Below are 12,886 nucleotides of genomic sequence, written 5' to 3' on the forward strand. Positions count from 1 at the left end.
CTATCCACACCCCCCTTCCGGGGAGCCTGTGCAGCCCGCCACTGCCAGGGTCCCGTGTTCCAGGGACAACTTCCCCGGGAGAACACATGGCATGCACCAGGCTGGCGCAACGTCAGGCCAGCCTCTGCCGCTGCAGGCTCGTCCCGCACTCCGTACGCCTTCCTCCCCTCAGCCAGAGGGAGCCAGAGACCCCGAATCAGCTGCTCCTTTAACCCCGTCCTGTCTGAGTGAAGAACAGACGCCCTCCGGCGACCTACACGCACAGGCGGGGCCAAATCCAAAGCTGAACCCCAAGAGCTGTGTGAACAAAGAAGAGAAAGGGAAATCTCTCCCAGCAGCCTCAGGAGCAGCAGATTAAATCTCCACAATCAACTTGATGTACCCTGCATCTGTGGAATACCTGAATAGACAACGAATCATCCCAAATTGAGGAGGTGGACTTTGGGAGCAAAGATATATATTTTTTTTTTCCCTTTTTCTCTTTTTGTGAGTGTGTATGTGTATGCTACTGCGTGTGATTTCGTCTGTATAGCCTTGTTTTACCATTTGTCCTAGGGTTCTCTCTGTCCTTTTTTATTACTTTTTAAAATTTTTTTCTTAATAATTATTATTTATTTTAATAACTTTATTTTATTTTACTTTATTTTATTTTATTTTATTTTATCTTCTTTCTTTTTTTCTCCCTTTTATCCTGAGCCTTGTGGATGAAAGGATCTTGGTGCTCCAGCCAGGCCTCAGGGCTGTGCCTCTGAGGTGGGAGAGCCTAGTTCAGGACACTGGTCCAAAAGAGACCTCCCAGCTCCACATAATATCAAACAGAGAAAATCTCACAGAGATCTCCATCTCATCACCAAGACCCAGCTTCACTCAACGACCAGCAAGCTACAGATCTGGACATCCTATGCCAAACAACTAGCAAGAGAGGAACACAACCCCACCCATTAGCAGAGAGGCTGCCTAAAATCATAGTAAGGCCACAGATACCCGAAAACACACCACCAGACGTGGAGCTGCCCACCAGAAAGACAAGATCCAGCCTCATTCACCAGAACACAGGCACTAGTCCCCTCCACCAGGAAGCCTACAAAACCCACTGAACCAACCTTAGCCACTGGGGACGGACACCAAAAACAATGGGAACAACGAACCTGCAGCCTGCGAAAAGGAGACCCCAAACACAGCAAGTTAAGCAAAATGAGAAGACAGAAAAACACACAGCAGATGAAGGAGCAAGGCAGAAACCCACCAGACCTAACAAATGAAGAGGAAATAGGCAGTCTACCTGAAAAAGAATTCAGGATAATGATAGTAAATATGATCCAAAATCTTGGAAATAAAATACAGAAAATACAAGAAACATTTAACAAGGACCTAGAAGAACTAAAGAGCAAAAAAATAGTGATGAACAACAAAATAAATGAAATAAAAAATTCTCTACAAGGGATCAATAGCAGAATAACTGAGGCAGAAGAACGGATAAGTCACCTGGAAGATAAAATAGTGGAAATAACCACTGCAGAGCAGAATAAAGAAAAAAGAATGAAAATAATCAAGGACAGTCTCAGAGACCTCTGGGACAACATTAAAGGCACCAACATTCAAATTATAGGGATCCCAGAAGAAGAAGAGAAAAAGAAAGGGACTGAGAAAATATTTGAAGAGAGTATAGTTGAGAATTTCCCTAATTTGGGAAAGGAAATAGTTAATCAAGTCCAGGAAGCACAGAGAGTCCCATACAGGATAAATCCAAGGAGAAACACGCCAAGACACATATTAATCAAAGTAACAAAAATTAAATACAAAGAACAAATATTAAAAGCAACAAGGGAAAAACAACAAATAACACACAAGGGAATCCCCATAAGGTTAACAGCTGAACTTTCAGCAGAAACTCTGCAAGCCAGAAGGGACTGGCAGGACATATTTAAAGTGATGAAGGAGAAAAACCTACAACCAAGATTACTCTACCCAGCAAGGATCTCATTCACATTTGATGGAGAAATTAAAACCTTTACAGACAAGCAAAGCTAAAATAAATTCAGCACCACCAAACCAGCTTTACAACAAATGCTAAAGGAACTTCTCTAAGCAGGAAACACAAGAGAAGGAAAAGACCTACAATAATAAACCCAAAACAATGAAGAAAATGGTAATAAGAACATACATATTGATAATTACCTTAAATGTAGATGGATTAAATACTCCAACCAAAAGACATAGACTGGGTGAATGGATATAAAAACAAGACCTGTATATATGCTGTCTACAAGAGACCCACTTCAGACCTAGGGACACATACAGACTGAAAGTGAGGGGATGGAAAAAGATATTCCATGCAAATGGAAACCAAAAGAAAGCTGGAGTAGCAATTCTCATATCAGACAAAATAGACTTTAAAATAAAGACTATTAGAAGAGACAAAGAAGGACACTACATAATGATCAAGGGATCGATCATGGAAGAAGATATAACAATTGTAAATATTTATGCACCTAACATAGGAGCACCTCAATACATAAGGCAAATACTAACAGTCATAAAAGGGGAAATCAACAGTAACCCATTCATATTAGGGGACTTTAACACCCCACTTTCACCCATGGACAGATCATCCAAAATGAAAATAAATAAGGAAACACAAGCTTTAAATGATACATTAAACAAGATGGACTTAATTGATATTTATAGGACATTCCATCCAAAAACAACAGAATACACGTTCTTCTCAAGTGCTCATGGAACATTCTCTAGGATAGATTATATCTTGGGTCACAAATCAAGCCTTGGTAAAGTTAAGAAAATTGAAATCGTATCAAGTATCTTTTCCAACCACAACGCTATGAGACTAGATATCAGTTAAAGGAAAAAATTTGTACAAAATACAAACACATGGAGGCTAAACAATACACTACTTAATAACCAATGGATCACTGAAGAAATCAAAGAGGAAATAAAAAAATACCTTTAAACTAATGACAATGAATACATGACGACCCAAAACCTATGGGATGCAGCAAAAGCAGTTCTAAGATGGAAGTTTATAGCAATACAATCCTTCCTTAAGAAACATCTCAAATAAACAACCTAACCTTACACCTAAAGCAACTAGAGAGAGAAGAACAAAAAAACCCCAAAGTTAACAGAAGGCAAAAAATCATAAAGATCAGATCAGAAATAAATGAAAAAGAAATGAAGGAAACGACAGCAAAAATCAATAAAACTAAAAGCTGGTTCTCTGAGAAGATAAACATAAACAAAAATTGATAAACCATTAGCCAGACTCATCAAGAAAAACAGGGAGAAGACTCAAATCAATAGAATTAGAAATGAAAAAGGAGAAGTAACAACTGACACTGCAGAAATGCAAAGGATCAAGAGAGATTACTACAAGCAACTCTATGCCAATAAAATGGACAACCTGGAAGAAATGGACAAATTCTTAGAAATGCACAACCTTCCGAGACTGAACCAGGAAGAAATAGAAAATATGAACAGACCAATCACAAGCACTGAAACTGAAACTGTGATTAAAAATCTTCCAACAAACAACAGCCCAGATCAGATGGATTCACAGGTGAATTCTATCAAACATTTAGAGAAGAGCTAACACCTATCCTTCTTAAACTCTTCCAAAATATAGCAGAGGGAGAAACACTCCCAAACTCATTCTATGAGGCCTCCATCACCCTGATACCCAAACCAGACAAAGATGTTACAAAGAAAGAAAACCACAGGCCAATATCACTGATGAACATAGATGCAAAAATCCTCAACAAAATACTAGCAAACAGAATCCCACAGCACATTAAAAGGATCATACACCATGAACAAGTGGGGTTTATCCCAGGAATGTAAGGATTCTTCAGTATACGCAAATCAATCAATGTGATACACCGTATTAAAAAACTGAAGGAGAAAAACCATATGATCATCTCAACAGGAGAAAGCTTTCGACAAAATTCAACACCTATTTATGATAAAAACCCACCAGAAAGGAGGCATAGAGGGAACTTTCCTCAACATAATAAAGGCCATATATGACAAACCCAAAGCCAACATCATCCTCAATGGTGAAAAACTGAAACCATTTCCACTAAGATCAGGAATAAGACAAGGTTGCCCAATCTCACCACTGTAATTCAACACAGTTTTGGAAGTTTTAGCCACAGCAATCAGAGAAGAAAAAGAAATAAAAGGAATCCAAATCTGAAAAGAAGTAAAGCTGTCACTGTTTTCAGATGATATGAAACTATACATAGAGAATACTAAAGATGCTACCAGAAAACTACTAGAGCTAATCAATGAATTTGGTAAAGTAGCAGGATACAAAATTAAGGCACAGAAATCTCTGGCATTCCTTTACACTAATGATGAAATATCTGAAAGTCAAATTAAGGAAACCCTCCCATTTACATTGCAACAAAAAGAATAAAATATCTAGGAATAAACCTACGTAAGGAGACAAAAGACCTGTATGCAGAAAATTATAAGCCACTGATGAAAGAAATTAAAGATGATACAAATAGATGGAGAGATATACCATGTTCTTGGATTCGAAGAATCAACATCGTGAAAATGACTATACTACCCAAAGCAATCTAGAGATTCAATGAAATCCCTATCAAACTACCACTAGCATTTTTCACAGAACTAGAACAAAAAAATTCACAGTTTGTATGGAAACACAAAAGACCCTGAATAGCCAAAGAAATCTTGAGAAAGAAAAACGGAGCTGGAGGAATCAGGCTCCCTGACTTCAGACTATACCACAAAGCTACAGTAATCAAGCCAGTATGGTACTGGCACAAAACCAGAAATATAGATCAATGGAACAGGATAGAAAGCCCAGAGATAAAGCCACGCACATATGGTCACCTTATCTTTGATAAAGGAGGGAAGAATATGCAATGGAGAAAAGACAGCCTCTTCAATAAGTGGTGCTGGGAAAACTGGACAGCTACATGCAAAAGTATGTAATTAGAACACTCCCTAACACCATACAGAAAAATAAACTCAAAATGGATTAAAGACCTAAATGTAAGGCCAGACACTATCAAACTCTCAGAGGAAAACATAGGCAGGACACTCTATGAAATATATCACAGCAAGATCCTTTCTGACCCACCTCCTAAGGAAATGGAAAGAAAAACAAAAATAAACAAATGGGACCTAATGAAACTTCAAAGCTTTTGCACAGCAAAGGACCATAAACAAGACGAAAAGACAACCCTCAGAATGCGAGAAAATATTTGCAAATGAAGTAACTGACAAAGGATTAATCTCTGAAATTTACAAGCAGCCCATGCAGCTCAATAACAATAAAACAATAAAACAAGCAGCTCAATAACAATAAAACAAACAACCCAATCCCAAAACGGGCAGAAGACCTAAATAGACATTTCTCCAAAGAAGATATACAGATTGTCAACAAACACATGAAAGAATGCTCAACATCATTAATCACTGGAGAAATGCAAATGAAAACTACAGTGAGATATCTTCTCACACTGGTCAGAAAGGCCATCATGAAAAAATTTACAAATAATAAATGCTGGATTGGGTGTGGAGAAAAAGAAGCCCTCTTGCACTGTTGGTGGAAATGTAAATTGACACAGCCACTATGGAAAACAGTACGGAGGTTCCTTAAAAAACTAAAAATAGAACTACAATATGACCCAGCAATCCCACTACTGGGCATATACAGTGAGAAAACCATAATTCAAAAAGAGTCAGGTACCAAAATGTTCACTGCAGCTCTATTTACAATAGCCAGGACACGGAAGCAACCTAAGTGTCCCTGAACAGATGAATGGATAAAGAAGATGTGGCACGTATATACAGTGGAATATTACTCAGCCATCAAAAGAAACGAAATTGAGTTATTTTATAGTGAGGTGGATGGACCTAGGATCTGTCATACAGAGTGAAGTAAGTCAGAAAGAGAAAAACAAATACTGTATGCTAACACATATATATGGAATCTAAGGGAAAAAAAATGGTCATGAAGAACCTAGGGGCAAGATGGGAATAAAGACAGAGACCTACCAGAAAATGGACTTGAAGATATGGGGAGGGAGAAGGGTAAGCTGTGACAAAGCGAGAGAGTGGCATGGACATATATACACTACCAAACATAAAATAGATAGCTAGTGGGAAGCAGCCGCATAGCACAGGGAGATCAGCTTGGTGGTTTGTGACCATCTAGAGGGGTGGGATAGGCAGAGTGGGAGGGAGGGAGATACAAGAGGGAAGAGATATGGGAACATATGTATATGTATAACTGATTCACTCTGTTATAAAGCAGAAACTAACAAACCATTGTAAAGCAATTATACTCCAATAAAGATGTTAAAAGTAATATTTATAATAAATTTAAAAAATAACAAAACCCCCCCAAAACTCTATGTGTTTAAAATTAGCTTTATTATAAACTATTAACACTTCCTGGCATTTCTCATTTTCTGTTAGACACTATTAGGAAATATCTTATAAAAGTAGAGATAGATGATCTTGTTATTACAATATCCAATAGTGCCAATCTTAGATCTTAAACACACATGAAGATTTTACCTGGGTTCCTATGATGGTACTGTTTATCTGACTGTGGTCCCTGAAAGTATCTCTGGACCATAATTGAAAGCATTTTGCAACCTACGTTTTACCACATGGAAGATATGTTTCCTTCATTCAATGCATATCTATGGGTACATCCTATCTGTCATACAATTTTAACAGCACAGTGTGAAAATACATAAGTAAAGAGACATAAATCAAATAATTATAAATTGTGAAAAGTGCTATGAAGGATAAAAACATGAGACCGTGACAGAAAACTATCAGGAGACAGTTTCCTCTTCTGCTGTGGATAAGAAAGATCCAACCAGAACAACCAACCTCCAGAGAACAACGATACAGACTCTGAACAAAATCCAGGCAGTCCTCACATTGCATCATACCTGTTAAACGAAACTCGTGCGTATTGGAACTGTGTCCTTGCTTTACACAGTTCTGTAGTAAAAGTTCCTGTGCAAAGCGAGAGCCTGGGTACAAAATTCACAGGTTTCAGTTAACAAACCTGTGCCTGCAAGGACTACCTACATAACAAAACGACCATCTGAAGGGTGGAGAAAAGCAGGTGGATATTGGAGGAGGTCAATACTTTTAAAAAGGAATAATGCGGAAGCTTTTACCTTTTCTACAGTTCTTTGCCTAAAAGAATGTTTCAGAAGGCACCATGTACAGAATGGATAAAATTCCTCCAGAATATCTGCAGACTTTCTGACTCAAAGAAACAGGAGAGAATCTCAGGGTCCTGTGAGACAGTAAGGTTTAATAAGCATGTAATTCAAGTTAAGAAGAAGAGGAGTACAAGAATGGGGCAGAAATAATATTTGAATACATAATGGTTGACTAGTTCCAAAATTTGGCAAGACATTTATATTTACAGTTTCCAGATTCTCAGACAACCCCAAACAGGAAAGATATGAAGAAAAACACTCATCAGTATGTCATAGTCAAAATGATGAATACCATTCAGAGAAAATCTTGAAGGCAACTGGAAACTCTGAGATAATCGATATGTGTTGTTGTTTTAAGCCACTACATTTGGGGGTAATTTGCTGTGCAGCAACAGATAACTAACACACCTATTATAGTGGGGGTATCAACACTCCTCTCTCAATAATTGATAGAATTAGTAGAAAATCAGGATATAAGAAGATAAAATATTATCAAGCAATTTGTCCTAAATGCAGTTTATAAAACATTTCAGTCAATAACAGAAGAAAATGAATTATTTTCAAGTGAACACAGATTATTTATTAGGATAAATCATATTCTGGACCATAAAATAAACGTCAGTAAATTTAACAGGGTTGAAATCATTCAAAGTATGTTTTCTGTCCACAATGGAATTAAATGAGGAATCAACAACAGAACAATGTCTGGAAACACCCTCAATATAGGGACATTAAAATCACACTTCTCGGGCTTCCCTGGTGGCGCAGTGGTTGAGAATCTGCCTGCCAATGCAGGGGATACGGGTTTGAGCCCTGGTCTGGGAAGATCCCACATGCCACAGAGCAACTGGGCCTGTGAGCCACAACTACTGAGCCTGTGCGTCTGGAGCCTGTGCTCCACAACAAGAGAGGCTGCGACAGTGAGAGGCCCGCACACCGCAATGAAGAGTGGCCCCTGCTTGCCAGAACTAGAGAAAGCCCTCGCACAGAAACGAAGACCCAACACAGCCAAAAATAAATAAATTTATAAAAAATAAAAATAAAAAAATCACACTTCTAAATAAAATGGATCCAAAAAGATATCACTGGGAAAATTAGAAGCAAATTTTAACTGAATACAAATGAAAAACAGTATATAACCATGAGATACAGGTAAAGCAGTGCTTAGAGAGAAAATTATCACATAAAACTCTAATATTAGGAAAGAAGAAGGGTCTCAAGTTAATAATCTGAGTTTCTACCATAAGAATCTAGAAGAAAGAGTAAATTAAACCTCAAATAAGCAAAACAAAGAAATAAAGGTAGAAATCAATAAAAAAAGAAAACAAAATGATCCAAAAAGAGACAATCAATAAAGCCAAAAGCTGATTTTTTGAATGGATAAATAAAATTGATAGCCTCTGTAAGGCTTACTAAGAGTTTATCAAAGAGAAATGAAAATACAGATTTAAAAACTAATCAGGCATATTTATTCAAGAGATGAAAGTATAGACGCTCAAAAAATGTTTATATAAAAACATTCATAGCAGCTTTATTCGAAGTTTTAAACACTGTAAACAACCCAAATGTCTATCAACAGAGGAGTAGATAAACATATTGTGATATATTTATGTCATGGACTCAACTCAGCAATAAAAAGGAACTAACTCTTGATACACACAATGACATTGGTTGTGGTGAATCTCACAGACATATCACTGGGCTAAAAGAGAGACACAAAAATATATATACTATCTGAATCCATTTATACGAAGTTCTAGAAGAGACAAATCTAAACTATAGGCATAGATATCAAAACAGTGATTATCTCCGGGTGGAGAAGGTGGGTAAAGATTTATTAGAAAGGAACACAAGGGAGTTTTCTTGGTGCCCTGTATCTTGATGGGTGTAGGTGGGTTACAAGGATGTATTCATTTATCTACATCATCAGACTGTTCACTTATGATCAGAGAGAGAGAGAGAGACAGAGCAGGACGCTGAGAGAAAGAGAGAATATGAAGGGACAAAACCAAGTAAAGAAAAACAGCTGCCCAGCATCCTGGGGGAAAAAAATTAATCTGGACCAGGTCAGAAGCAGAGAGGAGTTAAAAAACAAGACCAACTTGGAACACTAAGATGCAAACATTAAGAAGGAGTAGTCTCTAGAGAATGGACAGGAGCCTCCAGGGATGACCTGCCTTTAAGTTATTTACTCTGCATCTAAACACTTGCACTTGTAATTGTTTGTGTATGTGTGGTGGCTATTTTATAAATAACCACAATGGCTTTAAGTATGTATGTGTGCAACAAGAACCAAGTTAAGATTCGTCCCCTAAACACAGACAATATTATGGTATTCTGCCTTATCTACCCCCATTGTGTAATTCTAAATTAAAATTGCATTAACCATAGACTGAAATATTTATGATGAATATATGTGATATCTAGGATGTGCTTCAAAGTAACAGGGGTGGAGAGATGAATGATGATGTGGAAGAGTTTGGCCATGGGTTAATAATTGCTACAGCTGGATAATGGGTATCATTCTATGTGTTTGAAAGTTAAATAAAACCTAAGTAACCATATAATAAGTGTGCTAAGGCCAGTGAAGTTTTTATTTGCTTTTCATGAATAACTACTTTGAAGCTTTTAAAGCAAATCTTCTAACTGTTTTAGTGCCCCTGTTGCTAATGTTAAAAGCCCACACATAGGGCACTTACTGGGTGATCCTACTCTGGTTAGACTGAGGATTGCTGCCAGCGAGTGTCTTATCTCAGGAAGGTTTTACAGGTTAAAGGTGCCCCAGGGGCAGTGCAAATAAAAGCTAAGAGATGGAGCCAAATCCTTTGTCACTGCCTAGTAAGAAGCATTCCAGCTAACAGGAGAAAGGACCGGAAATCTTTTCCACGTCAGATGACACAGAGGCAGCAGTAGAGCAGGTCCTGGTATATTTAGCTTTTCCATTTGGGACATGAAGAAAATTATAATTGAGAAATAAAACATAATTTTAGAAATAAAAACTAAGGTAGCAAATTTGAATTTTGTAAAAACACTGTTGATTGTAGATTGCAGCTTTTTGATATGACCTATTGTTAAACATATGTATTTAATACATATTAGGCAATTTATAAATATTTTCAGTTGTTGAAATATTTGTTCATTTTCTCTGAGCAAATATAAACCATTCTGTAGTCATGTTGAGCATATAACTGGAAAAGTTAATCAGCTTAAATTTTTAGATTATCAAAAATTTACAACAGTGAGAAAAAAAATACCAAAGAAAGAAAATCCTTTATACTTAAATACCTCTACATTTGTTTTTTAAAATTTCTTAAAGTAAGAAATAAAAAATTATATTGCCCCCAATTAATGATCCTACAGTAATCTTTCCTGGTTAAGGTAGAAATTTACGAGATCATAGGTAGTATTACTCCTTGCAACTAAACAACAAACCAAGTTTTTACTTCTTATTTGTTTATAGAAATAGAGGAAGACTTCTGTTATCAAACTTTAAATCATTATTGTAAAAAAATTTAATACTGTGCTAGGAATATATATCTTAACACTTGGAAATGCACACAGATTAATAATAAATAGAAAGAGAAGACATTACTCTTACATTTGGGGCAACATCGTGTCAAAATAGTAACCTATTTTCAGTTAATCAGGAAAGCAATCAGCAAGTGTTTACTGAATAACTACAAGATGCTGTGAAATGTACAAGAGATGTATAGGATAAGGAGTTCACAACAGCTGATGAAGGAGCAGACAATTCCGATATCTAACACACATGAAATGATTAGATAACACAACACAGTATGTGAATAGGTTTCAAGACAGGGTTTCATATGAGTTCAAGGAGGATGGATAACACTAGGCTGGAGAATGTACTTTGATGATGGTAAGAACAGGACAGAATGCTTTTGGAACATAATATTTATGCAATGCATATAATCCTTAAAGTATTCGCTCCACTTCTACTATAAAATAAGTAAATTGTTTCTATCTTCTTTGAAATCATAAACAGAAGATCTTAAAATATCCTCTATTTTCTTTAATGTAAACTGTAAAAATTTTTTAAATGCAGAGAATCTCTTCCTCTAAACATATAAGACAGAGACAGAGACCGGTGGAATTACAATTATTTTTCCTTGTTAAATTGAAGAATATGATTACAAAGAGAAACATACTGGCCTGGTATTGATCGCAAGATGTGCGTAACTCCATTGTCCAAAATTTGGGGAGTTTGTTTTAAACATACAAAGAAAGAGAAAGGTTTAGGTACCCCAATAGCAAAAGCAAGCCACACAGGGTATCCAATTCAGCTTGTTCACATAAAACATATCAAAACGTACCCTGCCAGAGGTATTTACAAGCTTAAAAGAATTATTTCCATATGCTTCATTGTGTCAGAAGTAAAAGTTTTTTATTTTCTTCACCAGAGTTCTCATCTTATACCTACAGCTATTCTCCAAGCACCTCCTATATGAAATAAACATGCTTGATTCTCTAGGGAGGAAAAAGAAAGGATGTTTTCATCATGGCCTCTGTCCTTGAGAATCTTAAAATGTTTTTTGAGTTATGTGCAAATAAAAAAAAATAACAACCTCAAAATCAGGAAACTTTCATGTTTGTCCAGTGAGCAGTACAAACAAGGCCAACTGTAGATTAGGAACTGGCTACAGCATAAGGCTTTTGGTTTTGATAAAATATTGTGAAATCTCTGCTATTCCTGTTCCTTTCTGACCAGCTGATTAACATTAACATAGAAAGTAAAAGTAATATGTAAATGAAAAGCTTTAACATCCTATAGAAAGTTCATGCTGATCTGGTGATGCAGGTCAGGAACAAAATGGAGGAAAGGACAGGAGAATCATACACAATATTTGTGGCACAAATAAAAGATAAGATCTTAATTAACAAAGAAATCTGCGTATTAGTAAATATATTATCACCTCATAGGAATACTCTTTAAACTATCACAAAATGCACCTCCTAAAATACCATTATTTCTAAAAATAAATTTTAATTATGGATCTACTCACATATTTGTTACACATTTTAAAAGATTACAATTTGATTAGTTTCATCTCTACCCCCACCTTTTTTTCATTTAGTTTTTTGTTATAAAATACAAGGCTTCACAGCATCAAATAAGTTATATGGTATTTACTGTAGGGATTAACTTTCAAATTAAAATGTGTGCTTGTTAACATGGGCCTGACCATCTACAGGAGATTTGGGCTGTGTCTATATGATATGTAAAGAATCATTTCAGTGGGAAATAATTAAATTAGGCAAATGATTTCACATAAATAAAAGTGTTTTGACTAAGTTTTTCACTTTGTAACAGGTTTCTTTGGTATCATTGAAAACATTAGGTTTTATTTAGAAATCATCAAGGAAAAATTAGACATTTCCCTGAGATAACGTGGATAGCTATTCAGATAACTCATTTTCAATAAATAGCAATTTTTGGCCTTAATTATTTGGATTGGTCATCTACATTGACCAAATTTGTTAGTGACATTTCTACTTTATTCAATATTATTCTGGATTACGTGTATCAAGACATTCTGTATTCTTGGGCAAAACAAAAACAGTCAGCCCCAAAGCAATTAAAAATAGGGTCAATCATCAGCAAAGTGAGTAAATGATAAGCACTGTAA

The sequence above is a fragment of the Grampus griseus genome (assembly GCF_964374135.1).
Source record: "Grampus griseus genome assembly, chromosome: 12".
Lineage (NCBI taxonomy): Eukaryota > Metazoa > Chordata > Mammalia > Artiodactyla > Delphinidae > Grampus > Grampus griseus.